This window comes from Cololabis saira, chromosome 21, assembly GCF_033807715.1.
Source record: "Cololabis saira isolate AMF1-May2022 chromosome 21, fColSai1.1, whole genome shotgun sequence".
In the NCBI taxonomy this organism is placed as follows: domain Eukaryota; kingdom Metazoa; phylum Chordata; class Actinopteri; order Beloniformes; family Belonidae; genus Cololabis; species Cololabis saira.
The window spans coordinates 19,184,901-19,197,099 of NC_084607.1; the positions used below are offsets into that span (position 1 = coordinate 19,184,901).

At 39.4% G+C, this 12,199-nt stretch overlaps 1 protein-coding gene across 1 annotated transcript in view; it reads left to right on the top strand.

The window, feature by feature from the left end:
- Positions 1 to 12,199, top strand: part of coro7 (coronin 7) — a 126,387-nt gene that overhangs the window by 54,515 nt on the left and 59,673 nt on the right. The gene's annotated exons all lie outside the window — the stretch shown is intronic.

The following is a 12,199-nucleotide window of genomic DNA, read 5'->3' on the forward strand; positions in this document are numbered from 1 at the left end:
TGGGGGCCACTTGCTCCTCTCAGTCTGCAGGAACAAAGGTGGGGTGCTGCTGGGTCTTTCACTCTGACCTACCTGGGTGGTGTTCTAAGGGAGCAAACCTTTCAGTGAACAAATACAGGGTTAATGGGCAAATGGTGATGGAAATATACGCATGCTGGTGAGGGGGCTTGTATTGTTCTTGACTTTTTGCTACACATCCTGGCCATCGTGGTCCATCCACGGTCCACTTGAGCTCTGAAGCTGTGGGATCACAGCTGTGATCTGAAAGGCAGTTCACTGTCTCCACAATTGGCTATGAAGCTCATGACTGTGTAAACTTACACAGGGCCATTACTGTTCCTCTAAATCTTTCTGCAGAGCTTTCATTCTGGAAATTGCTAGTGCGCTTTTTGTTAGCTTGTGTTAACCATAAATGGCAAAAGGTGTTCAGTTATTTTTACGAACCAACAGAAGTTCTTTTCTTTCTAGATATAACTCACAATTAACATGCACTTCCAATGTTAGCAGGATGTTTCATGATGTTTTAAAGGACAACTAATGTGGAACTAAATGCTTTTGTGCAGCTGAAACCTGCTGATTGTGGCGTGAGAGAGAAGACACATCGGCCATTGTTTCATTTAAGACCCCCCAAAACAGCATTTGGATGGTCTGTGTTTGAAAGGTGATTTGATGTTTTGATGTAAAACTAAAAAAAGAACACAACAGCGATCAGATCATTCCAACTTTTACACCGCTTAAAGCGACACTACGTAACTTTTCCACCTTAATATCATATTTCCAGTCATTGTGATGGTACATCAACTTACAACAGGTTTAATGACACCTTTGTCATGGTTTGAGGGGGTCTGTATCACCTTCACTGGCACTATGTAACTTTGAGGAGCATGGTAGGAACCCTGCCACACTAAAAAACTACAAATTTTACGGCTTTGACTGCTTTACGGCATACGTCACTTCCCCCTCCTTCCCGATTCGCAGTCGAGACGAAAATGGTGCGTACGGTGCGTGTCGCCGCGTACCCTACGCCGTAGGCTCTGCGTCGATTTAACGCAGGACCATAAACAGCCTTAAACCACAAACACTCACACAGACCGGGGTCGGATCAAAACACGGGTTTTATTCCCCACTTCTCGAGCTATATGCAGTTGCTGGCCAGCTCTCTGCGGTGCAATTAACCCCAATCTTCAGATAAAGCTAGTTTGTTGAGGAAAAAATATTAACTCTTATTTGTAGCTGCAGAGGAAAAAAATTATCTCACGAGGAAAACAAAAATATTGCTCACGCCTCGGAGCCTCTTCACCATAATATAACAGTCAAAAAAAAAGAAAAGAGAAGTAAGAGGGATACAAAACATGTACTGTATGTTGTACTATTATACAAATGTATTGAAACACATGGCTCTTCAGTAGGGATTAATTATTATTATAATTAATAATAATTAATAATCATTATTTTCTCCATATACCGCTCCCTGGCTTCCTTGTTTAAGGTATCCCGGTAAATTCCAGTTCCTTTCCAGCAGTTTTACATCTTTTTTTTGCGTTCCTTCTGTTCACTTGGTGAAACAGAAAAGTGTCCCGTCCCCTCTCATCAAAACAAATGCAGCGACGGGACAGGAGTTTTGCGGCAGTACGCGCTGGTGCTCATGGGAAACGTACTGTTCTTTCTGGTAAAACAATACCGCTTTTGTCCAAAAGATGCCGCCAAACTCAGAAAAGCTGAAAGTTACATTGTGCTGCTTTAATACATGTCATATCTACATATAAATTACACAGATTTGTGTGTGCATTTGTTTTTAAAGTCGGATAAATTGTCAGATTAAGTCCCCCTCTGGTTGTTGGCGTAGTTGGTTTAAGATCCTCTTGGATATTATGAGTTTATTGAATTATTGACTCCTGGCATTGTACTTTACCATCATGCTTTTTTTTCTGTCCATTTTACCACCTTTCCTGGAAATAATCATAAATCAGGGACTGGCTTTGAACACCACTGGCTACCAACCGATACCTTGTAGCAAGAACTGGAGAAATAGAAAGGATGCATAGGGAGACAGGGAGGGGATAAAAGCGGGGGGGGGGGGGGGGGCTGCTATCGTGATAACTTCGATGGAGTTGGCACTAGATGTTCTGCTCCTGACCTTTTGTGGGTTTGCGTAAATTATATCCCTTATGAAGGAAAATATGTGGTGGTTGAACTAAAGAGAGAACCCCCCCCTTTTCCTATTATTGAGTACTTCAACCATCTTTCAGACCCCTCTTAATGTATTCCTGGTATTCCTGTCTTTCTCTTCAGGGCTTGCTCCTCATCTTACTCTCATTATTCAGTACTTTGTTTTGATAATTTTTTTCCCCTTCTCTTTTGACTGAGTCTTAATTTGTCAATTCATCACATCTCTCCTCCATCTCATCCTGCCACTTTTATGCCCTCCCCTCCGTTCTCCCCACAGTTTTGCTATTTTCTACAGCGCATGGAGGATACATTTAGCTTGTGGTTGCTCGGTAAGTGATGGCTACATCATTGGGGGGGTCTGTTGAATCGCTACCTTCACTTACCCTCAGCGGGCTCTGTGCGGGCTGATGCAGACTTTCCACTGAGGTGAACCCATTGACTTGAGGGGCCTACGGCCGCTCAGCTGCAGTACCCACACCCCTAGGCCACAACCTGGACTGGAAGGCACCCACAGAGGCGCGAGGCGTCAGCCTGCCTTGCGGGTGTCCTTGTTTGTGTTTGTCTTGTGTGGTTGTGAGTTCCTCGCTGTGACACAGTGAGCGTAGAAACACCCAGCTGGGTCGGTGCCAGGATCTGCCCATGGAGACGTGATCGAGGGCCTTTGGGTTCTAAGTGGTCAGTTGGACTGGATTCAGGTTCGCTCAGACTGCAAGTCCACATCCTGAGACAGGGCTCAGACTGTACTTTAAGGACCAGATTATAGGTTTTCATTATTTAACTCTGGAAATAAAATTGTGTGTATACACAGATATACAAATTAACTTGCTTTGCCTTCATTTTCATAAAAAAAACATGTAATTACTTATGAATGTTACTGCTGGCAACTTCAGTGTCTTCAATGTGTTTGATTCATGAGCTGAGATGTGAGGAGTAAAGCGTAAGTACATCTATACAACAAGTTCATTCATAGTATTTATGCTGCAGTAAACATAGAAAATTAAATAACTCAATTACATAGTGCCAAAAATGACAAATAATCTCCAAAAGAAGAAAGCTTTAGTAAGAAAAATGGTGCAACAGTATTTAGCAAGGAGTGGAAAACTGTATAAAGTTTTATTTCTAAGGAGATTTAAGAAATAAAAGAATCAACTCAGTTTTTTTTTTGTCCTTTTTATGTCTACCAATATAATCGGCTCTTTTGATTAACACTTTTTTCTAGCATGTTTAAATATAAGTGGAAAGCCACGAGTTTTCTTGAAATGATCTGTTAGATTTTGCCTCAAAGATAAATAGACATATAAATAGGCTTATACACATGCTGGCACATAACAAACGTGTTTGTGTTTCTCCCGAATGCTCAGGATACGTAAACCAGCACTCTAATTACCAGACAACTGCCTGCAAAAATCAGCGTTATCCCAGTCTGCTACTCATTTACCATGTCGCCACTAATCAGCAGTCCGGCACCTGTGACTGTCCAGACCCGCCTCGCTGACAGGATTAACAGATCAACATTTTGTGCGTTTGAGTGTAATTAGTCACTCTGAATTGCAGCCCGTCCGACGGTAACTAGTGGTTAGAAACAAACAGGTGTTTGTTGGCCGGAAGTGGACGGCCCCGGCAAAGGTCAGAGTTCAGATGTCCCCGGCCGTGTGGCAGGCGGATGAGATGAGACAGCGATTGTGTTCTGTTAGTGAGCGTTTGTGTTTGGTTTGGATGTGGAGCTGTGTTTGGAGGAAATGGATTTACTCTGATTGATGCGGATTACTGAAGTCGGTGTTTGTGTCAGAGCACTTTGGGATGGCATGCACGGCATGCACAGTTCACACACGGACACTTTTCAAGGAGGTTATCCAGCAATCTAATCCAAACAAATAATTTTCTGAGCTAGTACGTGCAACATTTGATAGCCTTGCCAAGCGTCTTGCATTCACTTTAATTCAGTTCATTTGATTTGTTTGATGGCAAATTAATACAATAGTTGGTGTTATAATCTATATTAATCCAGTCTTATACAAAACAGTTAAATTATTTATAACTATATTCATATAATACCACTTTTAAAGACTAATCATGCTAAGGAAACATACAGTCACTTTGAATTGAATTTAGCCAATTAAACATCTTCTGAGGAGTTTCCATCCTGTGTTTTTAAATCACACTCTGAATGCTTACTGTGATAAAGTACTGCAAGTACACAATCTGCACCTTTCCTCACCCTTTACTCCCCACACACAGACACATACATTGAGATACTTTCCACTGACAAATGATTCCCTACCCTGTTGATAACCTGGACAATGCCCTAAGACAGTTTTATTTTTCTTCCAGCTATTTTTTTTCTTCCTTCTGCTTATCATAAGCTAATAAATCTAGTAGAATTTGTGTTTTCTTTTTACTTGCCTACGCGTGTAATATGCCCACCCACGTTACACAGCTCTGTCCAATTTGAGACTACACAGAAGCTCTGGCCACAAACAATGTGGAATCTGCAGATGTGTATACATATCATTGCTGTGAAACGAGTAGAGTTTAAGAGTTATGCAGGATGTGTACACAGCAGCGTTTGATGAATGTCGGCTGGAGTCTTAAAGGATGTTGCAAGGGTCTGAATGAGGGCCTGGATGCTTGACCCCGGGGCTTTGAAGAAGTTTGTCATTGTTCTTCCTATAGACGTTACATTCCTATTGCTGTGTTTGCTCTGCAGGTTTTCATATTAACATAACACATTAAAATGAGTGTGTCTTTGTGTTTGGGGAAGGACAATGGGGAGACTAGAGAGAGATGCTTTCCAAGTTCAACCGACCTCTATTACTGGTTTTCCATCCCCTGTCGAAAAGAAAGCATGTATAAGTACATGCAGGGCTGTGTGCTGACTTAATGTAGTTGTTCATCTGGGGGGATTTGGGTTGTCATTCTGGTTCTGTTTTGCTTTAAATAACTCCCAGGCTTAGTTCAAGTTCAGATCCATGCGCGGTGCAGATGTTTCATTTGGCTCTCATTAAATATTTTGATCAAGATTTAAAAGCCGTAATTGCAGCTGTAGTTTTAATCCTTTATTGGCCTCTTTTTTTTTTTCTTTCCTTTTTTTTTTTTTTATTCAGCATTTAGCTACAATTTGAAGTGTACCACAGCACTTAGTGATTGCACTTGAATAAAACTTTAAAAGCGTGCCAGGCACGGCAACCGTTCACCTGACCTGAACTTAATACTGTACTGCTTTCTGGCAGCATATCACAAACAACCGTAGATCATTTTGTCAGTATTTCTTGGTTTGCAGTCTTTGCGTGTACCATATGTTTCTTGTGCCGGATTAGCAGCAGTTCTGCTGATCTGGTGAGATGAAGCAAAGTGCTGAGTAATATTGTTTTAAATACAGCTGGGGACTCTGCTGAGAAGGTTATGTCCCCGCACAGTTTCTAATAACATAAAATGACATCTTTGGATGATAAACCCCATGATTGCTCTAATGTCAGCGTGTCCTGTTGTGGGAGGTTGAACGTTGTTTGTACTTCAGTTCCAAGTGGGCAAACGCACAGTTAAGCAGACTTGGATGCGTTATGGATATAATTCTAAGTTTCTTGGAAAATGAGGTTCTGGGTTTATGTAGACAGAGCCTTATTTATTGGATAAATAAATGCTTGAGGTGGATTCTGAAATTAATCTTACCTTTGTTATGCTTGCATTTGGCAATTATCTTGCTTAAATAATGCTCTGTGTCGCTCATATTCTTCGAGGTTTCCGTTATGATGATAGTGAATTATGAGTTAATACTAATAAATATGGGTATCTTTTTCACTATCTGTGCCTTGAGTTTTGGTTATCCATTTGTGTAATGTGTGAAAATATATGATTAAAAAGCAACATTATGGGATTTTTTTTATTAATTTAACCATCATTTGTCTTTTTAATTTTAATATTAGATAAGTTGATAGAATGGCATCCTTGCATTTGTTTTATAGTAACTAGTCTATGCATTTCTGTCATGTGGAGTACTGCAAAGCCATTTTAGCAGCGAGTCCAAGAGAGGCGCTTCAAATCTTACAGTTTGTCCAAAACCCTGTGGTCAGCAGACTGGCACTGGCAGAGGAGATCACATTTCTACCACATTAATGTCTGCATTGGCTCCTTGTCACAGTTTGAATAGAATATAAAATCAACATTATCATGTATAAAGCTCTAAATGGCATAGCTCTGTACTATCTTAAAGATCTCACTGTTTCCTAGAACACCGCAAGAAGCCTTCGCTCTAAGAGCGTAGGCTTACTTGTGGTTCCCAGAATTTCCAGAACTATAATGGGAGACAGAGCTTTTTAGCTGTCAGACTCCTTTATTACAGATCCAGCTGTCAGTTTGAGTACAAAATGCAAATGTTCACATTTTCTTTCCTTTTTGAACAAGCTTATGTTAAACTCACAAGTATTTATCCTTATTTTAAGATTAATTTTCCGTTTTAAGCTTTTTGCTGTTTGCTATTTGCTGCTTTAATACTGAAATATTCCGGTCTAGCTGGATGTCGATCTGGCTATCCAGCTATCTAAAAATGTATCAATACACATTCTGAAGAAATATAGCAATTTACTGGGAAAAAAATCTTGCATACATAAAAATGATCCTGTATTTCTACTTGTACACCAATCAGTCAGTATTAAACCATGTGTAAATATGGCATTTCATTTAGTTTTACACAGCTCCTTTTATGTCGGAGAAGGAAGTTGATCTAAAATCGTCATTATGATTATCGGGATTATGCAGTTATGTAATAATTCTGACAAGCTGAAGTTGGGAAACTGCAGCTGTGAGAGTAATTCACTACTGAGCTTTCAAAGTGAGCCGTACACTTCCGTCTCAAGTTTCTAACCGTTTTTTTTTTTTTAATGAACAGATGCTAAAACCTTCATCAGCGTTGATTGCGACTGGTTTCATAACGACCATGCATGGTCGTCTACCTTGCATGACCGCTACAAGAGCAGCATCTGTTGACAATAACTTTATTTAATCATCTGGTCATTTAATTGAAGCTTTACATCCAACTTGGTACATACATCTAAATTTCAGAAAAAGGAAATACCAGGAAGCAGCATCTTTACATTAACTGATTAGTTTAAACCATAGCTCCAGCTAGCAGCTCCTTCCGTCAGCGTCGTGGAGCTTATTTGGTTTGCAGTGATCTGGCTTGCTTGATTATAGTCTGTATGAATACGCAGTCGTATCTTAAACCCTTCCACACCCCTCCACCCCTCCATGACCTCCTCTCCAGCCTCCACTCCTTTTCATTAATACCACATTACTCATTTGCTTATGCCTTTCTAAATAAATACAATTCCCTCCACCCACCATGCCTCCATTCCTTTGAAATGAGACACGTACTTTTATTGCTTTCAAATAGTGGCAGGCGGTTCTGTTTAGGTGCTCTTTAATTCCATCATTTTTTCTGTGGACACACACACACACACACACACACATATCCTCAACCCTTTCAGAACTGTCCTTCTAATTGCATCACATCTGTAAGTTTCCAAAGACGGATAAACTTATCAGTGCATGTGGCCCTGGTTGCTTGGACGCAGCCAGGAACAACACCCATCCCCTAGTCACCCCTCACTTGTTATTGTTGCACCACCTCTTTAATTTGATCTAATTCTTTCCATCTTCTGTCTCATCGTTTACAACATTTCTTCATCCCACTTCTTTTGGTTTCCTCAGTTACATTTATCTTTCAATACCTTGCTTGATGGGTCCCTTTTCACTTTGGTAGCTAAGTTTTTATTTGAAAAAGAGAAACAAAACATGACCTGGATGACTGAAACCTTCACAGACGTCTATAACGCAGAAGCTGTAACAGTTTGTTGGTCTGGATCATTTTATGCTGCTGCCCATCAATGTGGGAAGGGTTATGAGACCTTCACCAAACAGTCCAGAGTTCATTCATGGTGTTACCAAGTAGGACCGTATATAGGCTGTTTGTCAGTAAGAAAAAACATTTAAAATGACAAACTGGACAGGAGGCAGACTTGTATGTGAAAAATGACATTTTCATGTGTTCCAGGTCTGGATAATATAAGGTGAAAACAAAAAAAAAAACAAAAAAAAACTCAACATAACTTAAACAGAGAGGTGCTGGAGTCAAACTGTCCCTATGGCATCCTCTTCACTACTGAACCATTTCCTCTTTCTACAGACTATTGACCCCACCCCTGGCCAAGTAATCAGCAATCAGAATCCACCCAAGATGCTACCCAGAATATAATCAGCGGTTCAGACGGGCAATCAAGGCAGCTTCCCAATTACAGCATCTGCATAGATAAACACGAGTGTCTTAGATTCACATGTCACAGCAGAATGTGCCACTTCTGTGGGACTAAGAATCTAAATGTCACAACATATAGCATATATATATATGTATGTGTGTGTGTGTGTGTGTGTGTGTGTGTGTGTGTGTGTGTGTGTGTGTGTGTGTATGTGTGTATGTATGTATGTATGTATGTATGTGTGTATGTATGTATATATGTATATATGTATATATATATATGTATATGTATATATATGTATATGTGTATTGTTGAACAGCATAAATTACTCTGACAGAGGCTGCTCTGTCACAGTTGGAAAACACTCAGCATCAGTGCAGTTGTCCTTCTGCAAGTCCACTCACCTCAGCATGGGACTACGTAATGCTCAGAGAAATTGCAAGGAAAATAAAAAGAACATGCCAGAATGATTTAAGTTTGCAAAGATGCATCTAAGCACCACTTCTGGATCAATGCTTTGTAAACAAAAGCTAAACACATCACCTCAGCACAGAACTATTTCATCACACATCCTGTTTTTTTTTTTTGTTTTTTTTTTAAGAGTTGTAAAAGTACTTGGAGATTATTTTGTTTTCATTGGCATATCTGAAACATTTAATAACAGGAGAAAAGGTACAACCGCCAGATGAAAAGAAAGACCTTGTCTATATTAGGACCTCAAATGTTTGTAACCAGGAAAGACCACTGAAAATAGATCAAATAAAGCAGTTGTGCAGTTGGGAACTTTAAGGTGTTGAGACAGCCTCAGGTTTTCACTGAAGCTCAGGGTCCAGGCCAGCTATGGACCCAGCTACCCATGCTGACACAAATTTAGGCCCCATCATTAAAGTGCTATGTCTATTTCCAGGAAGAGAAGAGATGATGACTTAAAAAGGCAAATGAAAAGACTGGCATGGAAGAAAATATCTGCAATGCATTTGTTTTTATATCTAATAATCTTTCGAACAGCACGTGAAATGAATTGCATGTGTGCCTGCTTATGCATTTTGCCAGAAACTAACCAAAGTCAAATTCTTCCTTTGCTTTCTTTTCCTGTTTTTCTTTTTTCATTGACTTCTCATCTTTCCCCCCATCATTGCTTTTTTGCTGGAGCAGCATCTAGACCATCTGCTGGCACCGACTGGCAGCTGTATGGCATGAGAGGAACCAGTGGCACACCACCCTTCATCTGTTATTACTACTTCAGAAAGATTTAGATGGAGGGAAGGTGGAATGTGTGGCAGGAGAGTACTGTAGGGAAACAAGCCGACGGCCAAAAACCGGAGCCAAAGAATCTGGTTCCAAAAACAAAGTGGTGGTGTGTTTTCCCTACTCAGCTCTTCTTTTCACTCAATACTCTTTCCTCTATTTTGCCACAGCTCTATTTTTTTTTTGTCCAAAGCAACCAGAAACTAAATGCAACCCAAGAATAATAATAATAATAAAAATCTTCCACTTCAGACAACAAAAAATATCACGTGTTTTGGAGCTTTTAATAACGCACCCATCTTTTCATGCCTTTACAAAACTACCATTCATTATGATAGCTTTATATTATTTATGTTATTTTTTCAGTGAAATAATTAGTTAATCCCCAAGTACATACTTGGAGATTCGGTTTGAGGTCACAGTAAGGTCACAGTATGCTGTTGACAAATGAATAGTTAAGACAAAGGAAATGGCAGAACATTTCTGTAAACATATTTGCTGAAAATTGAAGTTGCATAGATCTGAATGCAGAGACAGACTAAAAATTAGTCATAGAGTCATGGTAAAGAGGGCAAAAAGTCATGCTTAAATAAAACAGATAATTCCATGTGTTTTTATTTTTTTAATTGCAAAAAGGGCCCCTTGAAACCACAATAGGGCCTATTGAGCTACAGAGTGAGTCTCAAAGTTGCCTCCCATGGGCCAGGTTTCTCCTTAAGCTCAGGGAAAAAAGGAAGAATTGTTCTAAGGAAGGAAATGGCAGATTGAAACAAACACACAAAGGCTTTGTTCTCCCTCTATATACCATGTTTAATATGCTTTTAAAAATGCCTTTCCAGAAGTAGGACAGAGACATGCATTTTCATAATTTATATGTTATTCGTTCCCATCTCATCTTTGTTTTTTACGATTTTAAGTGATATTTATCCATATAATTTCCTCTCATAAAATAAATACCTGCCCTTTAGGGGTTGAGCATTGAGTATGTATACAATTTTAATGAACATTAAAAATCTTGGGAAACGTGGAGGCAGTAGAAGGAAAAGAAACTAAATGAAGTGAAAATGTACTGACATCCAGGGTGCTTCATTGTTTCCCCTATTATTTCACTAGGACATTTCCTCTCGCTGAGAACATTGAAATAATGGTGCCTGCATGAGAGAAGTGGTGCTGTTTTATGTGTTTGTGTTGTTAGTGTGGAACATTGCACAACAGCTCCAAGCTATGAGCCAACAAATCCACACTTTTGTTTTTACGTGTGCATCTTGTATCAATCCCCTACCAGCATCCTACCTAAAAAACACATGGGTGGTCAGGCTGTTTATTGTGTGGGTTTGCAAACAATGCTCACACATTTTGCTTCGAGCGGTGAGTCATTTACAATAGTTGAAACCACTTGCTACCTTAATCTGAGTGGTTTTAATTATAATCTTTACTTCCATTTTGCCTGCAGCCCCAAGGCTGATGAGGAACAAGTCCAAGACCTCTTGTCCACAGACAAGGCATATAACAAGCAGTCATATAAATGTTTGCTCAGAGTGGTGGTGCCTTGTTGAAAAAAGAAAGGGCTATTTTGTACAGCATTTGTTCACTATTTAGCGCTATTTAACTAGTAGCATGGCTTTATAGATGGCAATGTTGGGTTCTTGGATTGTTGCTTGGTCCCCCACTTCACGATGAAATATCTTACCTATTAGATTGAATTATTCACAGATAGAAATAACATCGGCATGATGAGGTAAAGTTTGTCCATCTCATAGAGTTGTTTTGTAGTGTGTCAGTGAAGTTTTTGTTCCTTTTACAGGACAATCGATACCATAGTTGAATTAAACCTATACAATTAAAAGTTTTTATCAGTATGATCCATATCTTTGTCAGTTTCAGTAGTTTTACTAGTAATTGACACAGGCACAGTACAGATGTCCTCACTTTTCTTGTTGCAATAGGAATTCTAATAGTTAAATAACTGAATTATAGCAAGCCTTCCAATGCCTCATGAGGTAGTGAGACCAAAGTCTTGTGGTAGTTCGCTATGCTCCCTTGTTAGTTTTGTGGTTCTCAATTATTTCTTCCTTGTTCTTGAACATGCGCTTGGTATTTTCTGAGGCATGTTTGTGTCTAAGATGTTCAGGGGAAAAAAAGTCCAGTTTTCATCAGAGTAGCATGTAGCTTCTGTTCTGTTCTGGAATCCATTTTCTGAAGCAGGTCCAGACAGCAGTAGCAGCTTCCTTTTTCTGTCCTTTTCTGATACGTACCTTTTCTCTTTTTCTTTTTTTTCTCAAACATTGTTCAATCTCTTCATTACCCAATTACCGACCAATCGACTGACAATTTGCCTATAAAGTCACTTAAAATCATTGTTGTCACTCTACAGCTGTGAGAATGCAACAAATTAACATACTGATGGCATAAAACTGGACTAATAGTAAGTCATAATGTAGATTAATGGATTTACTTGATAAATAATACAGCCCTATCTTGTTAGCATTTACATTGACCTCAGTTATTCATTCACACTCTTGAGTTTCCAT